Here is a 10,277-nt window from a genome sequence, read left to right as displayed (position 1 = left end):
CTCAAGCTTGGGCTGGGGACGCTGTCTGGGTCTGAGTGGTGCAATGACCTCCACAGGGACCAACCTCCTCCTTCTGCAGGGAAAGAGGAGATTCCTACAAGTCCTGCTCCGCGTGGGAATCTGTATGTTATAAGAGAGAGCGAGATGGGATTAATGAAGGAAAGAGTCACTGGTCCTTCGGAATTCTCACACAATCACTTCACTCTGAGCCGTGTGTTGGAACTTTGTTGTCACTCTTGTGTATGAAATTAAAACCAGCGTTAGGTGAGAACAATGGAGCTCCTCACGAGAGACTGCTGAAGCTTGTCAGAGGTTTAAGGCTGGGAAGGGCACCACGCTTGAAGACAGAAAGGAGAGTGAGCTAGAATTCACTAAATTAAATCAAAAGCAGAAAAAGACTCCATTTCCTTAGATAATGCAAACATAAACAGAGTAGAATAGTGAGAATGTGAGATAAAATTAACATTGATATTAAAAAAGGAAAAATGTCAATAAAAATAATTTCATCATTTTTATAGTCAAAACTCATTTTTCAATGGCTTTAGGATGGAAATTTGTTTTAAATCTACCACCATTTTTGGAATAATTAACATTAATAAAAAAGAGTCTAGGGGCCGGGGAGAAGGCTCAGTAGAATAAGCACTGGCAAGCACAAAGGCCTGAGTTCAATCCCTGGTTCTGCAAAAATAAATAAAAATAAAAATAAAAAAGAGTCTAGGATGCGTTCTAACTAAAAAAGTAAGTTGTAATATTGACATTACAAAGTGGGTAAGGACAAACAACGTATGTCTTCCTTATACCAGATTAAATACCTGAAGGTCCCCCTTGGAAATACCTACGTCTCCAGTTAAAATCACAGCTTTACCATCTAATTCACTGTGCTCTTTACTAAGGCAACTGTTGTTGACATTTAAATCTCTTGATCAGAATGGGTGCATTGAACTCTGTCATTTCTGGGACCTCGGTGTAGTCACCAGCGTCACGTTTCCACAGCCATCACCAGATTTTTCTATTACTATTTGAAACAAAAAGGTTGCAATCTCAAGTTCCTGAAATTCCATGAGTTTTCCATTAGTTTCTGCAAAAGTTTGAGTCCCCCTGTGCTGACAGTGAGACTAAGATACCTAGGAATTGTCTTCCAAGAATTTAACATTTGGATAGAGTAATAATATAAAAATGAAAATATCACATCAAGTTCTAGTAGAGATAAAAGTTGCATAGCTCCACATAATCTGAAAATAATTCCCTGACTTTTATTTATTTATTTATTTTTTATTTTTTTTGTGGAACCGGGGATTGAACTCAGGTCCTCGCGCTTGCCAGGGAAGCGCTTATTCCACTGAGCCATCTCCCCGGCCCTCTCTGACTTTTATTAAAGCTGCATCCTCATCTACTTTGGGAAGCCTTCAGCCTTCTGAACACAGGATTTCACAAAAGTGGAGGACAGAAGTATGAGTCCATACCTTGAGAACGCTGCACTCACCTGAAGCTTCTGTCAGGATCCTTATCTGCTTCTTGCAGGAAAAATCCCTTCTCTCAGCGCAGGGTCTCTGTGTCCTCAGTTGGCTGAAGCAAGCAAGATGTCCCAGTGCGGCCACCTCCAGGTCCCTGTGATGAACAGACTTTGTGGTGGGCAGCACCTTAGGCACTTTCTCCTTGCAGACAGAACACTCAACACGCAAAGGGAAAGCAGGTCACCCTGCTCTGGTCGCACCCTAGTTTCAGTCCCTAATCAGCTGGCTCCCCCGCAGGACAGAGAGGCACAGCTGCCTCTCAAAGCAAGTAAGAGGCAGACAAGATCCGCAGAAAGGTCAAGTGAGGACTGTCTTTCTACTCCTTATACCTCACCCAGGTTACCCACTCTTAGGTTAGGAAGCACCCCCACCCTTAATCCCAGGCCTTTGAAGTCCTTAATCTCAGCATCAAACACATACATAAACCACACCTACTGCCAGCCAAAGGTGCAAGGATTTTGCCCCCACAGCCTGCAGAGGCAGTGGTGCAGCTGACACTTGCGTGGGAGATGCCAACCCTGCACAGCTGTCACAGAACGCATTGTTCTTAAGCTATTTGCTCTGTGGCAATGTGTTATGAGCCCTAGATCACCATGCAGCAACTCCATGTGGTGGGAATTTTCTCCAGCCTGTTTTCTGTACTTCTAAGGACTACTCAGCACCTCAAGTAGGAGGAGCACAGCTGTAGAACTTGGACCTAACACTATAGTATAAAAGAGAAAGAGGAAACCGAGTGTAGTGGGGCACAGCCATACTCCTAGCACTGGGGAGGCTGAGGCAGGAGGATCACTCCATGCCTTCCGTGTCTCTACTTAAGCAAGCTCAGGGCCAGCTTGGACAGATAGTGAGCCTCTGGATCCACAAGAGGAAAAGAGAACTAGCAAATGATGATTAAAATGATGTTGAACAGTGCCGATTCCAGCCCCGCTTTGCTACTGCAGTGTGAAAAGAAAAATATAACAAATATGGTCAAGCTGAGAATACCTTGTTGGGGAATGGGGCTGCCCAGGGCAGAGCAGGGGCAGGATGATCAAAGTGGAAGCTGGGCCAGGTCACAGGACTGACTGGGAGGGAGGGACAGCCCGTCTCAAAGTTAATCTAAAGAAACGAGCTGGGCATGCAGCACAGTGCAAGGTCCTCTGTTCTACTACCCATAAAACTTTTATTTTTTTTTCCATAAAATTAAAAAAAATTATTTAAGCATTTTTATTACAGACCATTTATAATATTGAATATATCTATAGAACACATTCTGATAGTAGATTGTATGAAAACAGTTGAAATAATGAAATCAAGCATGGTGGGAGTAAGAACATTTGAAAATTTTCTTAATAATTTATCATTTTTTTCCATGTTGTACTGGAGGTCTCCCTAGTGCAGTCGATAAAAATGATGATCAAGGGAAATTTTTTATTAATTAATTTTTTTGATAATACATGGTCTCGCTACATAGTTCAGACTCATAGTGATCCTCCTGTCTCAGCCTCCCCAGTGCTGGGATTACAGGTATACACCATTATGCCAGGTTTCGATGGCCTGCACAGTGTGGGTTGGCATAGCACATAGTGCTGGGAATTGAACCTGGATCCTTGAGCTTTCCAGGTAGAAGCTTAGACCACCGAGCTGTCTCCCAAGCCCAAGCAAGGGAATTTAGACAAGAGAAACAAAAAAATTCCAAACAAGATCATAAGCCATTGAAATATCAATCATCTGAAGGGAATCATTATCTTCAAAACAAAATCCAAAACTGCATGGGTCTCAGCATTCCGCTGTGCTGGAGGATTCCAAGTTCTTGCCTGTCCTGGGCAACTGAGCAATACTTCACTTAAAATTTAAATTCACTTCTAGAGATGTTGCTCAGGGCAAAGGCCTTGGCTTCACTTCCCAGGATGGAAAGAAAGAAAACAACTAATAGAAGAACTACGTGCTAATGAATTATGAAACAATGAGGTAAGAAAATGTGTTCAAGGGGCTGGGCAGATGGCTCAGCAGAATAAGCGCTTCCCTGGCAAGCACAAGGGCCTGAGTTCAATCCCCAGTTCCACCAAAAAAAAAAAAAAAAAGTATTCAAGAAGAATGGATTAATTGTATATTTCAAAGGTCTAGCAGAGTGTGAAGCTTCCCAGCACAACCAAGTTATCATAGATGTCATTAGAAGACCTGGAAATGCTAATTACCTGGTTTATGTTACACTTTTATATTTGTTTCAAATTAGGATATTGCAATCTATAAGTAAAGTATGTTGATAAATAGGGGCTTTAAAACTAATGCACAGGTACAATATATAATAAATTATTTTTCTTTTAAATTAATTTTTTAATAATTAATAATTTTTTCTGGCACTATATGAAACAGGGGCTTTCCTACTAATTTGTACTCCTGCCTTTTTATACTGTTTTATATCCTCAAACGGGTCTTAAGCTAAGTGTGGTGACATACCCTCTAATCCCAGCACTCCCCTCCAAAGGCTGAGGCAGGAGGATCACAGTGAGATCATCAGCCTGGGCTGCAAAGTGGGCTCAAGGCCAGCCTGAACAGCATAGGGAGGCCCTCTCGCAAAACACAACAAAGTATAACAAAGCAAATAAAAGAAAATTAAAAACTTGACTTACTGCTAAGCCCTTCCATGAATGATTTATTATAAATCAGGTCAATTATGTTTAGTAACAATTACTTTTTTAATGATTGGATATTTCTTTTTCACTTTAGTCAGGCTGTTCTATGCCTTCTAGACTGTCTAACACAATTCCTGGTTTCTACACACTGAAGCCGGTGGTAATCACCAGTTGTGTTAAACAAATTCTGCTAAACACTGACAGATGTCCCTGAGGGAAAAAAGTATCGCCCCAAATGAAACTTCCATTCCTGTCATGGGAAGAGAATTGAGATGTTTAAAAGATCCTCTAAATATTACAGACATGCTACTTAGTAAAATCAAAAGGGCTCTACAAGCCAGGAACATGTAAATTTGATTATGTAACTATAAAATTATCAGTAGATGTTTATCTTTATTTTATTTATTTATTTATCTATTTATTTGCTCCGAAGGCCTTCAGGGCAGGTTTGGCTGGCTGGAGTGTTGTGGGGATCGAACTCCAGCAACCTGAGGCTGACAGCTTTGTGGAAGCAGCCACTTAAAGAACTGAGCTAGGGCCAGGCCCCAGGTGTTTATCTTTAAAACACAAGTATGGGCCGGCCAAATAGCTCAGCGGATTAAAGTCCCCACAAGCAGGCGCAGGGGCTGGGGGTTTGATCCCCGGGCCCACTGTGCAGGCCCCGCCACCCAGGCGTGCTGAGATGGCAGTTGAGACAGGGCATGGTGCTGTGCGCTTGTAATCCCAGCACTCGGGAAGCTGTAAACAGGCAGATCACTACAAATCCAATCTAGTAGTGAAACCCTGAACACCCTGTAGACTCTTCCCTAAAAGACAGAATTAAAAAAAAAAACAAAAACACAAAACAACCCACAAGTATACCAGCAAATATGTATTATTGAAAAAGCACATCACTCATTTTTCCAAGGAAAGTATCCATTGTGAAAAATGAGAACTGCAGCTACATATTAGAGAGCACGGGAGGAGATCACCTCCCCCGGGGTCCTTACCAGGTACACAGGAGAGCACCTGCCCTGGACAGGCACTGTGAAGCTAGGGCCCCTGAGGAGGCTGCTGCTAAAGGAGCACTTCCCGCAGTCAATAGAAGCAGCTTGTTTCAGCTGGGTGTAGGGCACAGGCCTGTAATGCCAGTACTCAGGAGGCTGAGGCAGGAGGAACACCGTGAGGCTGAGGCCAGCCTGGGCTCCATGGTGAGCTGAAAGCTAGCCTGAGGTACAGAGCAAGACCATTTCTTTAAAAGGATAAAGGAAAGAAAAGAAAATGGAAAGGAAGGGAAGGGAAAGGAAAAAAGTAAAAGAACAGAACAGGAAAGGAAAAGAAGAAAAGAAAAATGTTTCCAACACTGGTGTGGTGGTACAGACCCATAATGCCTTCTCTCTGGGAAGCTGATCACAGTTCAAGCCCAGACTGAGTAATTTATCAATTCAGGGAAATTCTGGCTCTAGATGAACCACAGAAATAACTATAAAGGGCTGGAGATGTGGCTTGTTATGAAGATTTCAAGCTCCCTCTCTAGTGGACTGGTTTCCCTGAACTACTACTTCTCTAGGAGATATACAGAGCTTCCTAGTTCAAGCCTGTGAAATCGCAGGTAGTTTTCTTGATTATCCTCACCAGTTGCTTTGATCCTATTAATGGGATTTGCAAGTGAGATTCAGTGCTGGGTGTAGGGGTCCATGCCTATAATCCCAGCACTAAAGACGCTGAGGCAGGAGGATCACAAGTTCTCCACCATTCAGGGCCTCACAGGGAGGTCATAGCCAGCCTGCGCTACATGGTGAGATTCTGAATTAAAGAACAAACAAAACCTTTTTCCCAAATTGGAATGAAGCAAACCATTGTATTGATCCCCTTTCTGTGTTGTGATATTTCTCTTTCCTCCCAGTTTTCCTAAATTATCAGCCCATTTTTTCTTAAGAAGGACAATGTAGTGGTTTTCTAACAAGTGGTCAACTTATTACACCCAGCTGAATTAAACTAGCATGGCGCTGGGTGTGGGAGGCCCACCTGAGGGCTGTTGCCAGCAGCAGCAAAGAAGGCAGAACAGGAGAAGCTGCCGAAACGCTGTTTGTTTGTTTGTTTGTTTGCGGAACCGGGGATTGAACTCAGGCCCTTGCACTTGCCAGGCAAGCGCTTATTCCACTGAGCTATCTCCCCGGCCCCTAGGAATGCTGTTTGGAGAAGCTGCTGGGGCTGCTGGAGGCTGCTAGCTCTCTTGGGCTGTTCTGCTGGAGGGAGGATATTGTCATGCTGGTTTTTCCAGTGAACTTTGGAGAAGCTTGGGTCCTCATCTTGAACACTACTTCCTGGCTACAGAGGGAAGATGGTGCACTGCTCCGCTTCCTGGAGAAGCTTGTCCATTGGTTTTCCTAATGGGAACTCAGCTTTTGTTATCACTGGAGGAGCTCAGGACCTCACTGCTGCTGAGGATGGCTGTGGTACTTCTGGGGGAGCTCTGGTGCTTACTTTGAGCATGGCTTCTTACCCACAGTTCAGATCCCTCAGCCTGCTAGCACAGATCCTTCATTCCACTGACACAGACTTCCTAGCTTCCATCACTGACCTCTGGGCCTTTCCAGCACAGATCCATGAAGCGGACCTGCGTGAAACTTTGTTCTGGGCTCTAGGCCTCCAGTTGGACTGGTGGGAGGCATTGCTATGAGCTCTGGGTTTTCAGCTGGACACAGGTAGGTTATTAGGCTTCAGGCCCTCAGCTGGAGTCTTTAGTATTAATTGTGTGGACAGATTTCCTGCACTTTTATATGATTCTTGGGTGACTCACTATAAAATACGATTATAAAGTGTGTCCTATATTATATTGTTCCCCTTGCCCCCCCCCAAAAAATGACAGACATATACCTTTGCTTACTTTAATAAATTTTTTAAGAAACTGTTTAACTTTGTCATGGTGGCTTAAGTCGAGACATACATGGTACACCTCAGATTCCTCCAAGTAAAAAGGACTGCAGGCCTCCGCACCTATACCCTTCAGAAGCCAACTGTCAGCTGCCCTCCATCCTCTTCCTTCTTCTCCTCCTCCTCCTCCTCCCTCCTGCTCCCATTCCTCACTGAAGTCATGCTGTCTGTGGCGTAGCTCAGGGCCCACTCTGGAGCCCAGGCCTGATCCTCACTGTGGGACGCAAAGGGCTTGGGGCTCTGGCCTCAGCCAGGACTTAGGCTCGGGCCACCCTGTCTGGCCAGAGCTTACTTTACAGCAAAATGAAAAGGACAGCTGAGCATGTGAAAAAATAGTATTTTCCACTTATTTACTTGTTTTTAAAAGTAGTATTTCAAAAAGGTGCAATTTATATTCCCAACTACCACAAGTGGATCATTAAATCAAGATGCCTTCTTTATCTGGTGAACAGGGAACCTAAATTTTATTTTTTTCTCCTCTACTGGGGATCAAACCTAGGGCCCTCACACTAAGTTACAGTCCCATGTTTCAGTTTTTATTTTGGATCACACTCACTCATCCTGCTGCCCCACCCAGGGAGGGCTGGAACTTACAATTTTCTTCCTCAGTTTACCAGAGTGCCAGGGTACACCCTTCTGCCAACAAGCCTGCCATGGGGAACTAGTTTGTAGAAGGAATGAAAATAATTATCTGATAGCTTGGTCTTCCAAAATCCAGCCTGGCGTGGTGGTACAGGCCAGTAATAACAACTCTCAGGGGGCTGAGGCAGGAGGATCGCCTATGAGTTCCAAGCCAGTCAGGGCTATGGAGTGAGTTCCTGCCCACCCTGACCTAGACCTGGTGCTAAGACTAGATGGCCAAGACTGTGCCCTTGCCTTTCCTGGCAAGGACAGCTGAGTACACTTGTCATGAGGCTCAGCCTGCCTGACATCCACAAGAGATGGGCATGGGACACACTCCCCAAACTCTACCTGGACACAGTGCTTGCCTCCTGCCCAGTGCACTGGTTCACCCTGCCCTGGTTCTTACCTGCACCTGGGCATCTAGCAGAAGTGGGGACCCAAGTCTTATTCAAGGCTCGGCCCTGAGATCTTCCTAGAGCAGGCTCAGTTGAAGGCTTCTTGACTCCTGATGACAGCCGTTGGTTTAGGATGAAGCATCAAGCACAAATGCCAAAACCAGACCTGGGATTGTGAAGCAGATTGTTTTTTTAACTTTTAAAATCTTTTATTTATTTGGTACAGGATCTCACTATGCAGCTCTGACTCATAGGGATCCTCCTTTCTCAGCCTCCCCAGCACTGTGATTACAAGCGAGTGCCACCACATCCAGTTTCAGTGTCTGGCTGGACACAGGGCCAGCACAGTGCGGGGCTGGCATGGCATGGGGTTCCAGGTATTGAACCCAGGTCCTTGAACTTGCCAGGCAGGTGCTTAGACTGCTGAGCTATCTCCCCAGTCTGGGAAGCTGATTTATTTATGTGGATGGGCACTGACCGGGATCCTTCCCAGAATATCAGGCCCAGAGCCCTGGTGGTCTAGGGCTTTGTCTTAGTTTCTTTTTCTCATTGCTGACACTCAGAATGAAGGAAGGAAAGGTTTATTTAGCTCACAGTTACTGGAGGGTTCAGTCCATATTCTGCGGGCTCCAGTTCATGCGGCAGGCGATTGTAGCTCCTCCAAAATGGCACGCCTGCGAAGATCAAGCTCCTCCAAAGACTGGGACTTCTCCACGGAAGCGGGGCAGGGCAGGGCAGGGCGGCAGGAAGCCTTCCTCAATTCCTGGGCCCTGCCCACCTGCAGGGCTCGGCCCCCCACGCTGAGAACTGCCGGAGCTGATTCAGCCAAGTTGACACAAGGTATTAACTAACGCAGGCTTATACGGGATAAACAACAGGAAGTACAGAGGCAGAACGGCTTGTCAGCTGGGGACTGGTTCTTTACAACACACATCACAGGGGGCAGCCATTTGTAAGAAATCAAAATAACAGGAACTGTAACCAGGAACTGTTACCTAGGTAACTAACATGGGGAGTTATAGGGCAGGGTGGCGTTTCCTGTTACAGGGGCTCAAGCACCCAATGGCCACTTTGCAAATCAGCGTTTCCTGTCAGGCCTGTGGATCCACCCCTTGAAATTGGGTTTCGGGATGAATTACTGGAGCCCACGTCGAGGTCTCCAGCGCGCCCTGGAGGCTGCAAGCTTGGAACACCAGGGGGGCTTGAGCTCTGAGCTCTCAGGGTGTGTGCTGAACTAGCTCCTTTTGGCTTAGAATTTTTCAATCAAGCAGAGAAATCTCTCTTTTTCGAGCTAGATAATGGGAGTCAGCACCCTGCCTGGACTTCCTCTCCGGCCCGCTGATGGGCGGGAAAGGCAGTCACGCTTCAGGCAGAGGTGGCTTTGACAGACAGGGGTCGTTGTCTTCCGTGATTGTGCATTGATGCTGTTTGCTCTGTTCTTGTGGCGCAGGGAATGCTTGGATGTGAAATTAACTCACTCTGGTTTTTCACCTGCAAACAAAGAAAATTATGTATAGGGGGCATTGCCGTTCTGATTTAAATCTTGCTTGCCTGGGTAAGACCACCAGTACTGGGGCCCTCCTTGTCATTTCTGTGCTGCTGGGAGCCTCAAATTGACAAGTTTAGTGAGACATACATGGATGGGCTGTCTTTAGGTAACTGTGGTCCCCTGACCTGGAGGGGAAGATGGGGAGGGAGTGGGAGTTGATGGGAAGGAGGTGGGGGAGAGGAGGGCCAACGGGGAGGAGGGCCAACGGGGAGGAGGGAGAAGGCTGCCGGGGAGGAGGGGGAGGCCTGCGGGGGGGTGGTGCGGGCCGCTGGGGAGGAGGGCCGCCGGGGAGGAGGGCCGCCGGGGAGGAGGGCCGCCAGGGAGGAGGGCCGCCGGGGAGGAGGGCCGCCGGGAGCCAGCCCTGGCGTTGAACTCTGGTGTCTTAATCCACTGAGCTATTTGGCCAGCCCTTCATTGTCTTGTTGAGAGGACGTCTTCCAGTGCTGTCCACAGAAGCCTTGAACTCACTTTATAGCCCTGGCTGGACTTGAACTTGAAGCCATCCTCCTGCCCCAGCCTGCCCAGGGCTGGGCTACCAGGCATGCGCCACCTCGCCTGGCCAACTTAGTCCTTTGATGTTACCTTCATGAATCTCTGCAAATGACCCAGTTCTTAACTGCTTTCGCCCAGCACCTGCGACCTGCTTTCTGGGCCAGCACTGGGC

Source organism: Octodon degus, unplaced genomic scaffold (genome assembly GCF_000260255.1).
Source record: "Octodon degus isolate 3935 unplaced genomic scaffold, OctDeg1.0 scaffold00146, whole genome shotgun sequence".
NCBI lineage: Eukaryota > Metazoa > Chordata > Mammalia > Rodentia > Octodontidae > Octodon > Octodon degus.
Note: the sequence above shows the minus strand (reverse complement) of the source record.